The 20,596-nt window shown below is 45.6% G+C and overlaps 1 long non-coding RNA gene across 1 annotated transcript in view; it reads right to left on the bottom strand.

Moving 5' to 3' along the window:
* LOC142100104 (uncharacterized) overlaps positions 1–20,596 on the bottom strand; it is a 72,649-nt gene that overhangs the window by 7,345 nt on the left and 44,708 nt on the right. The window contains exon 3 of the long non-coding RNA XR_012678703.1: positions 10,685–10,921. This is a non-coding gene — a long non-coding RNA (uncharacterized LOC142100104). The remainder of the gene's footprint in view (positions 1–10,684; positions 10,922–20,596) is intronic.

Genomic DNA, 20,596 nt, shown 5'->3' with positions numbered 1-20,596 from the left:
ACCAGACACGATCTCCAATTTTTAGTGGTGGAATAGCCCGCCTCTTCTTATCTGCGAAAGATTTATATTTGATAGATGTCTTCTTTAAACAGGTTTTGACCTGAGACCAGATATTTTTAAAGGTCTGACAAGCAGTCTCCACCGCAGGAACTTGGGTGGGCGGGAGGGCAGGAAATTCCGGAAAAGACGGATGGTGACCGTAGACCACAAAAAATGGAGTTTTGGATGATGACTCATGGTACATGTTGTTATGGGCGAATTCAGCCCAAGGAAGCAACTCTACCCAGTTGTCTTGATTGGCTGAAGAGAACATCCTTATAAAAGTCTCAAGATCTTGATTGACACGTTCAGTTTGTCCGTTAGATTGCGGATGGTAAGAAGATGAGAGTGCTAATCGTATGCCCAAGGTTTTACAAAGGGCTCGCCAGAATCTGGAAACGAATTGTACTCCTCTATCCGACACAATCTCAGAAGGACATCCATGGATACGGAAGATCTCTTTAATGAAATGTTCAGCCAGAGTAGACGAGGAAGGCAAACCAGATAGAGGAATGAAATGAGCCATCTTCGAAAATCTGTCCACCACCACCCAAATAGTGTTATGATTCTTACTAGGTGGTAAGTCAGTAACGAAATCCATACTAATATGGGTCCACGGTTTGGACGGAATGGGTAGTGGTCGCAGCAACCCTGCTGGGGTTCTGCGGGAGGATTTGAACTGGGAACATAGCTCACAGGAAGCAATGAACTCTTTGACGTCTCTCCTCATTGAGGGCCACCAGTAACTTCGAGAGAGAATCTCAAAGGTCTTGTGTTCACCGGCGTGTCCAGCAAAACGAGAGGCATGGAACCACGAAAGAATTTTCCTCCTTAGAGTAGGAGGCACGAGGGTCTTCCCAAATGGTAGCGTTTTGGTGGAAGAAGCAGCCAGTGAGATACATTTGGGGTCTAGAATGGTATGGTTGGAAACCTCTTCTATATCAGAGGACGTCACAAAAGCTCTAGATAAAGCGTCAGCTTTTTTGTTCTTGGCAGCTGGTTTGAAGGTTATTATTAATTCAAAACGGGAAAAGAAAAGAGACCATCTTGCTTGACGAGGGTTCAAGCATTGGGCAGACTGGAGATATGACAAGTTCTTATGATCCGTGAAGATCGTCACCGGATGGCGAGCTCCCTCCAATAAGTATCTCCATTCCTCTAATGCAGCTTTGATAGCTAGTAACTCCTTGTCCCCGATAGTATAATTCTCTGCGGGCAGGAGGCCCCGAGAATAGAAGGCACAAGGATGGAATTTTTGCTGTTCCGAGCGTTGAGAGAGAATAGCTCCTAAGCCCACATTAGAGGCATCTACTTCCAGGAAGAAGGGGAGTGTCACATCAGGCTGTCGAAGGATTGGAGCCGAAGAGAAGGACTCTTTTAGTGTTTGAAAGGCTTGAAGAGCCTCAGGTGACCATTGCTTAGGATTAGCCCCCTTCCTAGTCAGGGCCACAATAGGCGATGCAATGGAAGAAAAGTCTTGAATGAAGCGTCTATAGTAATTGGCAAAACCTAAAAAATGCTGGATAGCACGGAGAGTAGTTGGCTGGGGCCAATGTAGTACAGCATTCACCTTGTCTGGATCCATCTTCAGGCCAACTCCGGAAACTATATACCCCAAGAATGGAATCTGGGGTAATTCGAATGAACATTTTTCTAATTTACAGAACAATGAATTTTTCCGTAGCCTGGAGAGGACTTCTGCCACATGTTGGTGGTGAGAAGGCAGGTCCTGTGAAAAGATCAATATGTCGTCCAGGTAGATGACGACACATACATATAATAAGTCCCGGAAGATCTCATTGATGAAACCTTGAAAAACAGCGGGGGCATTACACAGCCCGAAAGGCATTACCAGATATTCGTAATGCCCGTCTCTGGTGTTAAACGCTGTCTTCCATTCGTCACCGGAACGAATTCTGATTAAGTTGTAGGCACCACGAAGATCCAACTTAGTAAAGATACGGGCTCCCTTGATGCGATCGAATAGCTCAGTGATCAGCGGAATGGGGTACCGATTATTGATAGTAATGGCATTGAGTCCACGAAAATCTATGCAAGGGCGTAAAGATCCATCCTTCTTTTTAACGAAGAAGAACCCAGCTCCAGCGGGAGAGGTGGAAGGTCGAATAAACCCACGCTGGAGGTTCTCCTGTATATACTCAGATGTAGCTTGAGTTTCAGGTAACGAGAGTGGATAGACCCGGCCCCTGGGGGGAGTCTTGCCAGGTAGAAGATCGATCGGACAATCCCAAGAACGATGAGGAGGAAGACGTTCAGACTGAGCTTTATCAAAAACATCAGTAAATGAAGCATATTGAGGAGGGAGTCCCGGTGAGGTAGATGAGATGGAAGATTGCTGTACTTTGAGAGGAGTGACTTGGGAAAGGCAATGATGGTGACATTCAGACCCCCAAGACGTGACTTGAGGGGTGCGCCAGTCAATCTGTGGAGAGTGACGCTGAAGCCATGGAAGGCCTAAGACAATTGGACTAGTCGTAACAGGAAGGATTAAAAACGATATCTCTTCATGATGCAGGGCACCAATCAGAAGGGTTACTGGAGACGTACTCTGGGTGATGAGACCGCTGATGAGACGCGATCCATCTATAGCCGTCACAGTAATGGGTGTTTTTAAGGTAATCACTGGTAGGGACCATTGATTTACTAATGATTTGGAAATAAAATTTCCTGCTGCTCCGGAATCAATCAATGCCTGTGACTCAAAGGTTTTGGTAGCACAGGAAATTGTAACATCAAAGGCGCAGACTTTAGATTTCATGGAAGATGGAGAGGACTCCAGGGACCCTAACTTCACCTCTCCAGAACTAGTTAGGGCCTGGCATTTCCCGATCTCTTAGGGCAAGAGCTGAGCATATGAGTGGAATCAGCACAATAGATACAGAGTCTATTCTTTACTCTTCGTTTCCTCTCCTCTGAAGATAATTTGGAACGTCCTATCTCCATGGGAATCACAGAGGGTGAAACTGGACGAAATTGAGGGTTAGAACGAAGAGGTGCTTTAGTAGAAGTTGTTTTCTCAGCCTCTCTTTCACGAAATCTCATATCAACACGATGGCAAAGAGAGATCAGATCTTCAAGTGACGAAGGAAGCTCCTGGGTAGTCAGTGCATCTTTAATTTTATCGGAGAGCCCCTGCCAGAAGGCGGCAACTAGGGCTTCAGTGTTCCACTGAAGTTCAGAGGCTAAGATCCTAAATTGAATGACGTACTGTCCTACTGTATGAGATCCTTGTCGCAGACGGAGGATGCTGGAAGCAGCGGAGGTCACACGACCTGGTTCATCGAACACACTTCGGAATGTAGAAATGAATTTGGCACTATCTTGCAATATTGGGTCGTTTCTCTCCCACAGAGGGGAGGCCCAAGCCAGGGCTTGTCCAGAAAACAAAGAGATAAGATAGGCCACTCTGGAACGATGGGTAGAAAAATTTTGAGGTTGGAGCTCAAAATGGACTGAACATTGGTTAAGGAAACCCCTACAAGTTTTGGGGTCCCCATCGTACTTTGACGGAGTAGGCAGGTGAAGCGTAGAAGCTGTAGACACCTGGGATGGCACTGGGGAAACGGAGGAAAGCACAGGAGCCTCAGTAGCAGTTGTCACAGTCTGTCCAGATGTTCCTTGGGAGGTTAACGATTGATAACACTGAAGTAACAGCTGTTGGCGGGCATCCTGTTGCTCCACACGGCTGACCAGATGCTGCAGCATCTCTTTGGCGGTAGGTTCCGTATCTGGGTCTGTCATGGCCTGATCTTACTGTCACGGGCACTAGGAGTCTTTACCCAGGGATCACCAGGTGGTAGGCTTACCAGAGCAATATAGATGGTAATAGTGTACTCTGGTAGCTGGGTGATCACGGAACAGAAGATGGTGGATGATGAGATGCTCAGGAAAGTCTATGACTAGCAACACTGGTAATATGGAGGTAGTAGTACACGAGGAACTGTATGGACAAGGACACGTGAAGGTAGTCAGTGGTCTGCGATAGCAAGTTGTACCACTGCTATAGTGAGGAGGGATGTCCAACAGAAACGAGGAGGTGAGAGAGTCAGCGGTCTGCGGATAGCAAGTTGTACCGCTGTCTGAGTGAAGGAATGGAATCCAAGTGGAGGTATCCGGGGAGTCAGTGGTCTGCGATAGCAAGTTGTACCACTGCTGTGTGAGAGGATACTGGAACAGGTGATACTGGAGACAGGGATCAGTGGTCTGCTACTAGCAAGTTGTACCACTGAATATATATGTGAGGAGGTGCACGGGGAGAGGCTGCAACACAAGATATACACAGGCACCTTATACGCAATCCACAGTAACATGCACAATATATATATAAATGACTGAACAGCTCTGCAAATATAGAAAGTCTCTTGAAGTAGTCCAGCACAAGTTAACACAGTCAATGATGGCAATAGACTCAGCGGCTAGCAGGCTCCAGAGGAGAACCAACACAGTCCAGCAAGATATGCAATACACCAGCACAGTCAATGAGAAGTATGCATACCGTGGTTCAGAAGCAGGCAGTCAGATAGGAGTGCAGCGATACCTGAGCGGCAGGAGGCCGGCTGGATGAGAAGTCCCTGGATAGATGAAGCAGCGGTCTAGTAGGTGCAGCGCACAGGTAAATAGACCAACAGGGACACGAATCCACAGGAATCAGTAACACGTGGAACTGGACTCATGGAGGACCCAGGAGAATGGAGATGATCCAGCAGAGGAGTAGTTGATGAGATACGAATCCAATGCTGACAGGAGGGTAGAGACCAGCGGGACACGTGAAGGCGTGGAGAGCGGATCAGCAGTAGATGGACGATAGCGTGGTCAGCAGCAGCAGGGCTCTGCGAGTACACGGAGGTAACCAGTAGCAACCAATAGGTATCAGTAGCGATGGAACACGGGAGAGCAGAGTAGACCAGGAGCTGTTGATCACGGAGAGTAGCGGATGGCAATGAGAGCAGCAGTCTCGAGGAAACACAGGAGAGCTGAGAAGAGACTGCAGTGCACAGGCCAGCGGATAGGAATCAGCTAACTGTCACGATGATGAACACAGGCGAGTTGCAAGCTGGAGGCTGTAGTGCACAGAGGCAGCGGATAGGAATCAGCTAACAGTCACGATGGTGAACACAGGCGAGTTGCGAGCTGGAGGCTGTAGTGCACAGAGGCAGCGGATAGGAATCAGCTAACAGTCACGATGGTGAACACAGGCGAGTTGCAAGCTGGAGGCTGTAGTGCACGGAGGCAGCGGATAGGAATCAGCTCACAGACTTGATGAGGCACAGGTGAGTGGATGTGAAGTAAAGGCTGGAGTGCACGGAGGCAGCGGATAGGAACCAGCAAACAGTCACAATGAAATATAATAGCGTTGATGTGGTTTAGAGAACTGTAGTGCACGGAGGCAGCGGATAGCACTTAGCAAACGATCACAATGATATATAAAATGTTGAAGTGGTTTGGAAGACTGTAGTGCACGGAGGCAGCGGATAGGAATCAGCAAACAGTCACGATGATACAGTTGATGGTAGAAGTGGTATGGGAACCACAGTAGTAGAAGTGGTTTGGAAACCACAGCGGTAGAAGTGGTTTGGAAACCACAGGAATCAGCAGCGCTGAATACACGAGGAATACAGGAACACCTTCAGAGACTCATGGGGAATGAGACTCCAAGATCAGGCAACGTGGTGTTGACCACAGGTGCTTAATATAGGGAGGTTGCCTGATCTGCCAATTGAGTTAAAGGGACATACACTGAAGTATAGGAAAGGGCTGCGCATGCGCAGACCCTCATGATGGAGGACGGCCACGGTTCCTAAATGTCCGGGAAGAGGCACTCACAGTACGGTGAGTGACAATGATAGTGTGAAGGAAACTGCTCCGGAATAGGCTAAATCACACGCAGAGGTAGTGTCAAGCAAGACTGAGTACAATAAGAGCTCCACTGGACAATCTCTCCTTTTACCCAATCTATGACAGGGTTATGGCGGGATAGCCAAGGGTGGCCCAGAATCAAAGGAACTGACGGGCATTCGATAAGGCGGAAGACTATGGATTCCGAGTGGAGAGTTCCAATGTTCAATTGTAGTAGTGGGGTCTCCTAGGTAATCTTACCGCCTGGCAATGGACTGCCATCTAAGCCACATACCGTGATGGCAGATTTAAGTTTAACCCATGGAATTCCAGCAGAGCGGGCAAACTCGAAGTCAAGGAAGTTGCCTGCAGCTCCACTGTCAATGAAGGCCGACAGGTCCACAGAACGAGCACTGAACGTGAGCTGTGCAGGGATCAATACAGCATTTTTCGGGGAGACAATCTGCAGCCCTAGGTGAACTTTCCCCTCGTTCCCTAGGCATGCTCTTTTCCTGGCTTATTTGGGCAGGAACGGGAGAAGTGGCCTTTTGTGCCGCAATAGAGACATAAGCCCTGTGATCGTCTCCTGTCTCTTTCCTCAGGGGATAGACGATACGCTCTTAATTGCATAGGTTCTTCACCATCCGTGGAAACAGGAATGAAGGCGGATGGAGGTGAAGATGCCTCCTTCTTGGTTCTCCGTTCTTTAGATCTCCTGTCAATTTTAATGGAGAGGTGCATCAGATCCTCCAAAGAGGTAGGAGACGGGTATTGGACTAAAGAGTCTTTAATCTGTACCGACAGACCGAGACGGAACTGACTACGTAAGGTGGGATCATTCCATCCACTATCAGGTGACCATCTACGGAATTCAGCGCAATATTCCTCTGCCGACCGTCGGCCTTGTTTCAAGGCCCGTAGATGAGCTTCTGCGGAGGCCATTCGATCCGGGTCATCATATAGTAGACCTAATGCCTCTAAGAAAGAGTCTACGGACTGCATGGCAGGACTGGTCTGTGGCAAAGAAAAGGCCCAGGACTGGGGGTCACCTTGTAGGAGGCAAATGATAATCCCGACTCTTTGTTGCTCAGAACCAGAGGAGCGGGGTCTCAACCGGAAATAAAGTTTGCAGCTCTCCCTGAAATTCCGAAACAGGGATCTATTTCCAGAGAACCGATTCGGCAAGTTCATCTTAGGTTCACAGGTGGAACTCGGAGCGGGTTGTGAAGTTTTTGCGGCTTCCTCTTGAACGGACAATCGCTCAGCCAATCCCTGGATCATCTGGTACAAGGACTCAACATGGCCTGCTAAGGCTTGTGCCGGAGACGGTGTGGATCCGCTTCCATCCATCACAACGCCTTCTCAGTGGGCCAGTTATAATGTAAGGAACCCCTCCAGCCGACACAACACAACCCGGAATCTACTCTGCCAATCAGGTGTTCACTGGAGCCCCTGATGGTGGGGACAGACTGGGCCACAGACTGACAGAGGGTCGTGAAGTGTGTACCAGCTGGGGAGAACCCAGGCAAGCGGAGTGAGGTCCACGCAGAGGTCAAGGGCCGGCAGCAGGCAATAGTATCGGAAAACAAGCCAAGGGTCATACACGGGAAATCAGTAGCGGTTTCAGAGGACAGGAACGGGAACAAGCAGGTCAGCAGACTGGAGTAAAGAAGCTATAACCGGCAATAAGGCAGCAGGCCTCCTTGCCTTAAATACTGTGAGCAGCCAATCAGAGCCTGGCTCTGAGAATACACAGCCCCTTGAATAAACACTTTAATGAATTAATTAGCCCACAGGCTGGTAGTGCGCACGCGCCCGACACAGCCTCACCGTCGGAACGCGGCGCCAGAGAGAAGGCGTCCGACCGTTGCCCTGGCCGGAAGTGACGTCCCGGTTGTCATAGCAACGGCTGGGCACCGCCGCGGCTCGTAACACACAGATGGCATTTTATCTTGTAACATTTCTTTATGGGCATAACAAACCTTCCTGATTTCTGAGAATATTCATCAGCGCCATTTTCACACAGATTAAAACGGCTTGTAATATCTGCATGTAAAAACTCACTCCACCTTTCTCTTTTAACTTAAAGTGAAAGCTATTTTTCTCAATTCACAGACATAATTATTTTGTTCAAATACAGAAATGGCTTGTTGACCCCAGCCAGCTGGAGGTCAGTGTGTTCTTCTGACACTATCTGTACATTATTTACAGTTTTGTCCGTCCACTGATTCGTGCAGTGATGGACCAAAGATATTAAAACTTGTTTTGCATCTCTTCAAAAGCTTACAATTAAGCAATGCAGGCATTACATTTAGAAATGTACAACTTTTTCGATCTTGAATCATGTCTCTTTTAAAAATGGACAAGACAGACAAACAGTGTGATTTAAACCAAATCACACCTCTCTCTTACAGAGCGCTGACACAGAAAACAAAAAGCGAACTTAGAACAAAAACTCACTTATAGAGGAAGAAAAATTTACTGTTATCTTCCAGCCTACTGCTGTACAGTGTGAAAGAAATCTTGGAGAAGGACTCTGTTCTTTGCTATCTGACAATGTATGTAAAATTGATATAAAGGTTCTTTGAGTATGCTACTTTTGTGGAATTCCTGCTGTGACTCCCAGGATGGCATTCCGGTTTGGCGGTTCCCAAACATCGATGCCCAGATGTTGTGGATTCTTAGGCGGTTCCTTTAAGACCGGGCTTCCGACCGTTGCATCAATTGCCGGCAGTTTGTGGGTCTGATTGCAGAACCCACCTTTGCAAATCACGGTTCAGCCCCAGATGCAGTGATCTATCGCCAGAACTTCAATAATCCGAGAAGGCGAATTCTCCTCAGGCTGCAGCCATTTCTTTAAAATTTTAGAAAGCTCAGCCACTTGCGCTCTGACCGGTTTTTCTTTATCATAGCGCCATTGGTGATAGCGCTGGGCTCGGCCTGGCCCGAAAAACTCCAATGCGAGCCAATATCTCAGACTTTAGGCACAGATAGTCAGAGGCCCGTTCCTCATCTAGATCCATATAAGCTCGCTGAGCTTCACCAGTCAGATATGGCGCCAGCCTCTCAGCCCAATCTTTAGGAGGCCATTTTGCCCTTTTTGCAAGTCTCTCAAAGGACACCAGATATGCTTCTATGTTATCACCTGGCGACATTTTCTGGAGAACAGGACCAAGTGGTTCATTTCTGTCATGCCTCATCTGGCTTAACTCTTCTCTTAAGAGCCTTGTGTTTTCCACATGTGCCTCGGCAACTCGTAGCATCTGAGCTTGCTGTTCTTGCGCAGCGGCCACATTCACGAGGGTTCTCAGTACTTCCTCCATGTTGACGTCTGCGCGGGTTGGGTAGCGGAAACTTGCTTTCCGGAGCATCCCACTCCTGACACCACTTGTGGCAAGAGCCCGCTACTGCAGAAGCACACGCGAACAACTTCCTTTTTTATGGTGCTTTATTGTCAGGATGGTAAATGTTTTGACACCGTATACTTGCACAGCAATCATGGAGACCCTAAACGCTAGCTATACATAGACCAGCTCTCTCTCAGGACCAGCCAGCTTTCCCAGCGTTGGTCTCCATGAACAAATGGCACAAACAAGCTTTTATACATGATACTCCTCCCCCAGCCTTAGCTTGATGAACAGGTGACACACCCACCTTCTCTTTAAGAGAAAACGCCCATCACTGGCTCTGTTTCAACTAACAGACACACCCTGTCTGTTTGCTGAGAGGAAGCAGCTTTTAAATCATGTAAGTTAACCAACTTTGAACTACACATAAGTCTTTACTTGGTTTAACCTGAATCTAGGTGCATAACTGCGCCAATGTCTTACTCTGCTTGTATGTTTTCTTTGCATATTGTCAGATAAATGCCTCCCTTTGTTACAATATATATATATATATATATATATATAAGAATTCTTTCACTAAAGTGCTAGCCACACCCCCACATTAGGTTGGCCACACCCACTTGTCAAATGCCACTCCCACTTAGATGCGGGGCGCCGGTGCCCTGTCTCGCCCAGGGCACTAAAATGTCTAGTTACGGCACTGCCATTCACAAATATCAATTCCTTCTTTGGCTATCCCCGCTTTCTTGAAAAATTCCCTGCAGCCCTTCTACTCCCCCATTTCCTAAAATCTTTGCACATCATATCTATGTGGGAGCTGTTGTCATTTATCTGTTTACTATCTATATTTTCCTTATTGACAGTATTCTGTTGAGTCCAAATCGGGAGTCTTATCTAGTTTTTGGGGTTGTCCTTGTAGTGGACGTCCCATTCTGTGGACTCCTTGTACTGGATGTCCGTGCAAAATAGCTTCTTTGACAGTATCTGGGATGAAGGTCTTTGGAATTCTTCCAAACTTTGGGCTGATTACAGAATCTCCCTTCTTTGATTTATCTCTGGGGATGGTGTCTAAAATGTTCACCCAATGTTGAAAACAGTAACTCTAATTCCCTCTATGCCATTACATGCTTTCCAAAGGATGTATATTATACCCAAAATAACCAAAACAATCACTATTACAAAAAATAAGGATTCTATGTCCATCTGCTTTGTTACTATTTAAATATCTGGGAACAAGTTATTGTTCAGACAAAGACAACCCTCCTGTCTTGGTCTTTGATCAATGTCTTATTTGACTTTTATCCTTTATACATCACACAATAGGTACAAACACATGCACTCAAAATTCACTCATCTTTCAAAAATCTAATTAACAATACAATTACAGTAAACAAATTAGGTTAGTACTGTATTATATTAATCAGATGATACTTGAGACTCACACATTCGCGTGCCAGGTGCCTCAGACAGACATGAGGTGACCCAGAATAGGAAGACTAACGAGTAGAAATCTACTGACTGCGGGCGGATGTTTGGGTTCAATGTTCGGAGAAACCTCCGCTTGTCTGTCTTGTAGCGCTAGATAGCCAATCTCGGTGGTACCTCCAAGCTGTCAGATCTAAAAATCTATTCCGAGTGTGCCTTGTGGTGTCAAGCATATCTGGAAGCACTTCAATCAGCTGGAAAGAATAGACACAGAATAAGTTCTGTACGCATGAAATATTCTCTGTTTATTGATACAAAGATACAAGATTTTATAGCCTACGTCATAAGCATACAATAGTCTATGGGATGCGCTGCTGATTAACTATCTCACATATTCTTGAGGTGTTTAACTTTCTCCCCCATCTCAGGCCAGATGTGCCAATTATTCTTATCCCAAAGGGGGCTGGAGGTTTATCTCCTGTCTGCTCAGGAGATAAACCTCCAGGTCGTGGACTTACATCTTGAAAAACTGTATTTTAGCAGAAAATTAATAACTTCTAAGTAACAAAAATGGCTGAAGAAAGACTTCAAATGGCCTTAACAATAAATCACATTTAGCAGAAGCAACACAGTTGGTCAGTTATATATAAAATACTTGTGTTTTACCTTGCTCAACACTGTTTTAGGCGTGATATCAGGTGGCAAAGTGGGCACAGATAGGATTTTGATCATTTTGAATAAGTAGCTGTAGTTTTGCAAAGGTTAAATGCTGTTGGGCCACCAATTTGATAGTGGGAATCAACATAGAGTGTCAGTTACATGAAAACAACTTGACTTTTGCCTGGCCCAACACTGTTTTGGGAATGAAATCAGGTGGCAAACTGGGCACACATAGCATTTTCATTATTTTCGATAAGTCGCTGTAGTTTTGCAAGGCTTCTCCTACAATCCCTCCACAAAAACTACTGTATCACTTCACAATAGGGATGCTCACTGACCCCTGTGTTTTGGTTTTAGTTTTGGATCTCTATTAAATTCGTGTTTTTGTTTTGGCAAAACCGCCCTCATGTGTTTTGGATTTGATTTTGGATATGTATTTTTTTGAAAAATTGCTAAAATATGCTAAAACCTCAAAATTTGACTCTTCTTTGGTTCCTACATTATTATTAACATAGAAACATAGAATTTGACAACAGATAAGAACCGCTTGGCCCATCTAGTCTGCCGATTATTAACCTCAATAACACTAATTGTCCTCGGGTACTCCAACCCACCATTATGTTGGATTGCCATAATATGATTGATGGGCAGCTTTATTTTCTGAAGCTGCTTTTCCAAAAGTCTAATTAGGGGAATTACTTAACTCAAGCTAGCAGTGTCTGAACTCACTTCACAGGTGACTATTTTGAATGGTTTCAGCTCCTTGCACAACATGGAAAGCATTCTCCACTGCGCTGGACTAAAGTACATTCCCCCTCCTTTCCCAATGTCTTGGCTGGCGTTTTGCTGTTCCTCCATCCTCTCAAGCATATAAAGGGTGGAATTCCACCTTATCACCACCTCTTGCTTCAGTTGGTGGCAGGGAAAATTAAATTTGTCTAGCAGCTGCTGCAATCTCTTATATGCTGTTGCTGAATGCTGAAAATGACCCAAAATTTTTAGGGCCACAGATAGCATCTCCTGCACGTCTTTGTAATTATTTTAAAAAGCTCTGTACCACCAAGTTGATTGTGTGAACAAAACAGGGAATGTGATGGAATTCACCCAGCTGTAATACTCACACAATATTGGTGGCTTTATCAGAAATCACATATCCTAAGGAGAGTCCAAACAGAATATGCCATGTTGCAATGACATCCCTTAATTTTTATAACATGTCGTCAGCAGTATGCCTCTTAGTGAAGCAAGTGATGCACAGAGTAGCCTGTCTCTGAAACATCTGATGGTGTTTGTTAGATGCTGTTGCTGTTCCTTCTGCTGAAGGTAATTCATCAATCCAGTGGGCTCTCACAGTCATATAATCTTTAGTTTGCCCAGTTCCGCTTATCCACATATCTATGGTTAAGCGTACAGTGGGTAGAATGCCATTTTTTAGCCCAATAAATAGGATTTTTCTAACCTCCTGGTACAGGTAAGGAATTGCTTGTCTAGTAAGATAATGTTGAGATGGAATTTGGTAACAGGGACAAAGGACCTCAATTAACTGTCTAAAACCTGCTGCATTAATTGTGGATTTTGGACGCAGATCTAATACTAGCATAGTCTCCATGGGACCTGTGATTCGCTGTGTGACTCGGTGACAGCTGTCATACTTGCATCCTCTTGCAAAGGATTGTTTAACAGTCAATTGTTGTAAACTACTAGTAGTTTTCTTCTTTGTTTGCTTCTGGGATGAAGATCCACCCCCAGCAGCAGGCCTAAAGCTCAAGAATTCTTCTGAGGAATCCTGGATAGTGGAGGAGTCATCTAGCCTTAGCAACTTGGATGCAGGACTAACTCTGATCACTTGTGAGGATATTGATGAGGAACTTGTTGCTGGTGTAGATTGCAGGTGCTAGGATCTAGCTGAGATAAGGGAGCTAGCTGTTGCTGGACTGCGTGTTGTTATTTTTTTAGCATAAGTTTCTGATTTTCCCAAAAGCTTGCCATAAACTCACTTCACATGGTGCAACATGGATGAGGTTCTTAGATGGTTAAGGTCCCTACCTCTACTGACTGTGGCTTTAGAAACGGTACAAATGGATACACAACTGTTGTCAGGATTTGGGTAAAAATAATTCCACACATAAGAGGTGGATATTTTTGTCTTATGCCCAGGCATGACAATAGCCTTCTTCTTATCACGTGCAAGGACTGCTTCCACTGGTGCAGGACTTACACCAACAACATCATCATTAGCGCTGTCGTCAGCTATACAAATATCCCCCTCATCCTGTTGCAAATCCAAAGTGGCATCCTCAATTCTATATCACCAGCTACACTTGGGCTGCTCATCCACACATTTGCAGAAATGGTGAAAGGAGGCTTCTTTATAAGTTCAGTATCCGAAAAGTCAGGCTCAGACACAGCAATCCTGGATAGACTCTCCGCAGGAATTTGTGACATTTCTGAACATGCAATTTGTTCTACTGCCTTACTGGTTTTTCCAGCATGGCTTTTACACATGAAATTTTTTTGCTCCTCCTCTTCTGTCGACTGATCATGATCCATATCGATGGAACTAGAGACTGGAAAATGACAAAAACACTGCTACCCCAGTTTCTGTATCGGCAATGGCACTGAGCAATGGCACTGGAGAGTGACAAGAACACTGCTACCATTTCTGTGTGAGCAATGACACAGAGCAATGTCACTGGAGACTGGAAGGTGACAAGAACACTGCTACCCTTTCTGTTTCTGTGTGAGCAATGGCACTGGAGATTTGAGAGTGACAACAACACTGTTGCCCCTCCTGTTTCTGTGTGAGCAATGGCACAGAGCAATGGCACTGGGGACTGGAGAGTGACAGTGCTGCTACCCCTGGTTTCTGTGTAAGCAATGGCACTGGAGACTGAAGAATGACAAGAATACTGCTACCCCTCCTGTTTCTGTGTGAGCAATGGCACAGAGCAATGGCACTGGAGACTGGAGAGTAACAAGAACACTGCTACCACTCAACATCATCATCATCAACATTTATTTATCTAGCGCCAGCAGATTTCGTAGCACTTTACAGTTGGGAACAAACAGTAATAAAACAATACTGGGTAATACATACATATGTAGAGGTAAGAAGACCTTGCTCGCAAGCTTACCCCTTCTGTTTCTATGTGAGTAATGGCCCAGAGCAATGGCACTAGAGACTGGAGAGTTACAAGAACACTGCTACTCCTCCTGTTTCTGTGTGAGCAATGGCACTGGAGACTGGAGAGTGACAAGAACACTGCTACCCCTCCTGTGTCTGGGTGAGCAATGGTGCCGGATCTCCGGTGGAAGGAGGTACTTAAGCAGGCCAAAACCCTTGAGATCCAACAGCGTGACAATGATGTTTTGCCTTGATGCAAGATCCGAGGAAGCGAGAAAGTACCCGGTACCCGGATTTGCGCTGTTCAGGGCGGCTCAGTTTTTAGAAAACCAAGCCCCCCCATATACACATACACACTTTAAGCCTACATTTAGATAAACATAAGTATTATTTCAGAAGTTTATTAGTGTATTATATGTTTAAGTAGCCAGTTTACTTAAAAAAATAGAAGCATTGGTTAACATCGCTTTTAGAAATAATGTTTAGGACTAAACAATGTTTAAAACATCGGTGTAACCAATATGGGTCTCCCATCCCTAGTGGAGAGGGTGTATTTTTAACATTACATGCTGTGCAGAGGGATAAATGACCATTTTAACTCTGTAAAAGTCTTTTTTATATCAGTATATTGCTGTCAATTTTCAACTATTATCCTACACTTTTAATAGGACCCATTTTGTGCTTCCAAATTGCACTTCAGCAATGAAGCACATTTCTATGTCCACTATGCCCAGTGTAATCTCTCATACTTGTGATTAACTTAAGCCATAAATGAGACAAAATAGAGCCCTTTTTAGAAGTATTTTACACTTTTGCACAGTTTAGCTCTTAAGATTTTTCCTACTCTCTGCACTTATGCATGCAGAGATTTGCAAACGATCTGTGTTCACTTTGTGGTGCCCTTAGGCTCCAGGGATGCAGGTGCAGCACTCAGTTTACTCTTGCTTAATCGTTTTCTATTTGCTTCTTATTATTATGTGATCTAACCTAATGCCTCAAATATTCTGCTATTTACCACTCTTGTTATGGGCATTGCCAAATTAATATTATTTCAATCTCTCATCTTAAATGTAACACCTCTTTTTCCCGCTCAGTGTGTACAGATTTGTGAGTCTTCTCTCTATATAAACTTCTATCTTGGTTCATTTGTTGCACACTGCGTGCACCTTAGTCAGCGTTCAGTAGGATCTTTGTGGGGTAATGTGCGCGGAATGAGCAACACTACAGGGAGACTAAGGAACTCTTCTCCCCCCTACTAAAGATCATAGACACAAACAAATAAAATAGTAATACACCAGACTAGCATTTAGAAGTCACACCGGCACATTTATTGGTGGGGCATGGACTACTAAAGTTTTGTGGGTTTTGATCAAAAATATCTCTCTCAATGTTAAACTGTAATTTTGAGGTAGCTAGGAACACAACAAACACAGTAAATATAAAGCAATTACGTACAGAGGTATGTACAATATCCTATGAACGGTTCTGACTACTACTCCTCAATACAATTAGTAGATTTTTACCCTAGTACTCTCTACCACTAAGAGGTGCATCTAACCCACTTAACATTTTTTATTGCAATCCATCTCTAGTCACATTGGGCCTGATTCATTAAGGATCTTAAATGAAGAGGATCAAGATATCAACTTTAAATTTCAGTGTACAAATTAGCTATCAAGTATTTGTGTATTTGTGTTACATGAAAAAAACAGTCAGTATTTACTTTATGTGCAAAACAGAACACTCATTTGCACCCCTTGCATTGTAACATGGTTTTGTCCAGGAGACTGAAATAAGGATCCTCTTCATTTAAGATCCTTAATGAATCAGGCCCATTAACTCTCTAAAACAATGTAATATCAAAATAGCTTAAATTTGCTTCAAATCAACTAGTACATGTTGTTAGGAACCCCTCCAGCCGGCACAACACAACCCGGAGTCTACTCTGCCAGTCAGGTGTTCACTGGAGCCCCTGATGGTGGGGACAGACTGGGCTGCAGACTGACAGAGGGTCGTGAAGTGTGTACCGGCTGGGGAGAACCCAGGCAAGAAGAGTCAGGTCCACGCAGAGGTCAAAAGGTCGGCAGCAGGTAATAGTAACGATGAACAAGCTGAGGTCAGAGGTCACAGGCAAAGTAGCAGAACGGGTAAACGAGCCAAGGATCAGGGTCACAGGAAACACAAGCGAAGTCAAATACGAAGCCAAGGGTCATACACGGGAAGTCAAACGTAGATACAGGAACAGGAACTGGAACAAGCAGGTAAGCAGACTGGAGCACAGAGCTATAACCGGCAATGAGGTGGCAGACCTCATTGCCTTAAATACTTGAAACAGCCAATCAGGGCCTGGCTCAGATAGGAACCAGCCCCCTAACTTCATTAACCCGCAGGTTAGTAATTTCGTAGAGCGCATGCGCCCGGCTTCTCAATGCCGGGACGCAGTGCTGGAGCGTCTAGTCGTTGCCCCGGCAACAGCCGGGACATGAGAGGAAGTGACGTCCCGGTCGCCATAGCGACGGCCGGGACGCAGGTGAGTGAGTCGCGGCGGCTGGGCACCGCCGCAGCTCGTAACAGTACCCCCCCCTTGAGGAGGGGTCGAGGAACCCCGACATCCAGGTTTTCTTGGAAATTTTTTAAAGAACTCCTTCAACTGTTTAGGAGCGTCGAGTTGTCTCCGTGGGATCCAAGACCGTTCTTCTAACCCACGATTCCTCCACTGCACTAGGAAGTGCACCTGACCTTGCACTTTTTTGGAATCCAAGATCTTCTGAACAACGTATCTTGGTGATCTGTTTGATTTTCTCTCAGGCAAATTTGAAGACTGGTTTTGAGTAGGATATAATACCGGCTTCAACAGAGAACAGTGAAATGTGTTGGGAATTCTCAACGAGCCCGGAATTCTTAACCTAAATGCAACAGAATTAACCTGCTTGATGATAAGGAACGGGCCGATGAACTTGGGACCTAACTTTTTGCAAGGCTGTCTGAGTTTAATGTTTTTTGTAGACAGCCACACTCTCTGGCCCACCTTGAAGGAGCAGATGGTACGGTGGCGATCCGAAAAAATTTTTGCGACAACTGAAGCCTGTTTCAGAGATGCCTGTACTTTCCTCCAGATAACTCTGAGATCTTTTGCAGTGGAACGGATCTCCTGGACACCAACTGGGTTAAGTGAATACAGGGAGTTAGATCTGGGGTGAAAACCATAATTGCAGAAAAACGGAGAAGTTTTAGTAGATGAATGACAGGAATTGTTACAGGCGAATTCTGCCCAGGGTAACAAGGAAGACCAATTATCATGGAACTCTGACGTGTAGCATCGCAAAAATTTTTCCAAGGACTGATTAACTCTTTCGGTCTGCCCATTGGACTGAGGGTGATATGCGGATGATAAACTAACCTTGATTCCGAGGAGGGTACAGAAAGATCTCCAGAATTGCGCTATGAACTGGGAACCCCGATCGGAAACTATGTCAGTAGGGAGTCCATGGAGCCGGAAAATATGTTGAATGAATAAGACGGCCAAATCCCGAGCTGTAGGCAGTCTGGGTAAGGGAACGAAATGGGACATCTTACTGAACCAGTCTACCACGACCCAAATGGTATTGTGTCCTGCAGAAGGTGGTAGATCCACTATAAAGTCCATGGACAAGTGGGTCCATGGTTTTGCCGGTGGTGCCAAAGGAACTAACTGGCCTATTGGGCGGATCCTAGGAACTTTGTTTCTGGCACAAACCTCACATGAGAGGATATGACTCCTGACGTCAGCAGACATAGATGGCCACCAGACTGTACGGGAAAGGATTTCTAACGTCTTGAAAATTCCAGGATGCCCTGCAACCCTACTGTTATGCGCCTCTGCAATAACCGCCTTCCTTAGATGGACTGGAACAAAGAGACGTCGCTCTGGAGTAGTATCAGGGGCTAATTTCTGGAATCTCTGAAGTGTGATACTCAGATCTTGGGTCAACCCGGCATGGATTACAGAAGGAGGAATAATCGGCTCTGGGATAGTGACTGGAATGTGGTGTGCCGAGAAACTTCTGGAAAGGGCATCTGCCCGGACATTTTTGGAGCCTGGTCGGTAGGTGATCAGGAAGTTAAACCGGGTAAAGAATAACGCCCACCGGGCCTGTCTGGGATTTAAACGTTTGGCTGACTGTATATATTGTAAATTCTTGTGATCGGTAATGACAGAGATCTGATGTGAAGCACCCTCCAACCAATGCCGCCACTCCTCGAAGGCCCATTTGATTGCCAATAGTTCTCTATTACCGACATCATAGTTGGCCTCCGCTGAAGAGAACTGACGGGAGAAATAAGCACATGGGTGCAGACGATTAGTATGAGGATCCTTCTGTGATAGGATGGCACCGGCACCGATGTCAGAGGCGTCGACCTCAAGAATAAATGTCCTAGCTGGATCCGGATGTCTGAGGACCTGAGCGGAGACAAAGGCCTTTTTCAGGCTTTCGAATGAGGCTACTGCTTGGGACGACCAATTAGTTGGATCCATTCCTTTACGGGTCAGAGCGACAATGGGAGCCACAATGTCGGCAAAGTTGTGAATGAATCTCCTATAATAATTGGAGAAGCCCAGGAACCTCTGCACCGCCTTAAGATTGTTGGGTTGCACCCAATCCAGAATAGCCTGGACCTTAGCTGGGTCCATGGAGAATCCCTCAGAAGAGATTACATAGCCTAAAAAGGATACTCTCTGTACCTCAAACTCACACTTTTCCAGCTTAGCGTACAGGTGGTTCTCTCGTAATTTCTGTAGAACTTGTTTGACGTGAGTCTGATGGGCGGGCAAAGATCTGGAATAGATGAAGATATCATCTAAATAGACGACCACGAAACAACCAAGGAATTCCCGAAGAACTTCATTGATCAAGTCCTGGAACACTGCAGGTGCATTACTAAGGCCAAACGGCATGACCAGATACTCGTAGTGGCCAGAGTGCGAATTGAATGCCGTCTTCCACTCATCTCCTTCTTTGATACGGATGAGATTATATGCACCGCGAAGGTCGATTTTAGTGAAAACAGTGGCACCTCTTAGCTGATCAAACAATACCGAGATAAGCGGAAGGGGATAGGTGTTCTTGACTGTGATATGATTCAATCCCCGGTAGTCAATACAAGGTCTCAAGCCTCCGTCTTTTTTTGATACAAAGAAGCATCCTGCTCCTACGGGAGACTTAGATGGCCTGATGAAGCCTCTCTCCAGGTTTTCGTCGATATACTCCTGCATGGATTTTGTTTCTGGAGCAGAAAGGGAATACAAACGCCCCTTAGGTAACTTGGAACCAGGAATAAGTTCAATGGCACAGTCAAAGTCACGATGTGGCGGTAAGGTATCAGCAGCCTTCTTGGAGAACACGTCCCAGAATTCATGATACTGTGAGGGAAGCCGCTCCGGAATAGGCTGAATCATACGCAGAGACAGTGACAAACAAGACTGTGTACAATAAGTACTCCACTTGACAATTTCTCCTTTTACCCAGTCTATGACAGGGTTATGACAGGAAAGCCATGGGTGGCCCAAGATCATAGGAACCGACGAACAATCGATCAGGAAGAAGGTGATTGACTCAGAATGGAGAGCTCCGATCTTCAACTGTAGTGGCGGGGTCTCCCAGGAAATCTTGCCACCAGGCAACGGACCTCCGTCTAAGCCACAGACAGTAATGGCAGAGTTGAGTTTTACCATCGGAATTCCGGCAGAGCGGGCAAACCCAATATCAAGGAAGTTGCCTGCAGCTCCGCTATCAATGAAGGCCGACAGGTCCACAGAGCGAGCCCGGAAGGTGAGCTGTGCAGGGATTAATACAGCATTTTTCGGGGAGATAATTTGCAGACCTAGGTGAACTTTCCCCTCATTCCCTAGGCATGGTCTTTTCCCGACTTATTTGGGCAAGAACGGGAGAAGTGGCCTTTTATGCCACAGTATAGACATAGACCCTGCAAACGTCTCCTGTCTCTCTCTTCAGAAGAGAGACGATATGCTCCTAATTGCATAGGCTCCTCACCATCCTGGGAAACAGGAACGAAGGCGGATGGAGGTGATGATGTTTCCTTTTCAGCTTTCCGCTCCTTATATCTCCTGTCAATTTTAATGGAGAGGTGCATCAGATCCTCCAGA

The sequence above is a fragment of the Mixophyes fleayi genome, chromosome 8, assembly GCF_038048845.1.
Source record: "Mixophyes fleayi isolate aMixFle1 chromosome 8, aMixFle1.hap1, whole genome shotgun sequence".
NCBI classification, from domain to species: domain Eukaryota; kingdom Metazoa; phylum Chordata; class Amphibia; order Anura; family Limnodynastidae; genus Mixophyes; species Mixophyes fleayi.
This window is presented reverse-complemented; position numbering and strand designations above follow the sequence as displayed.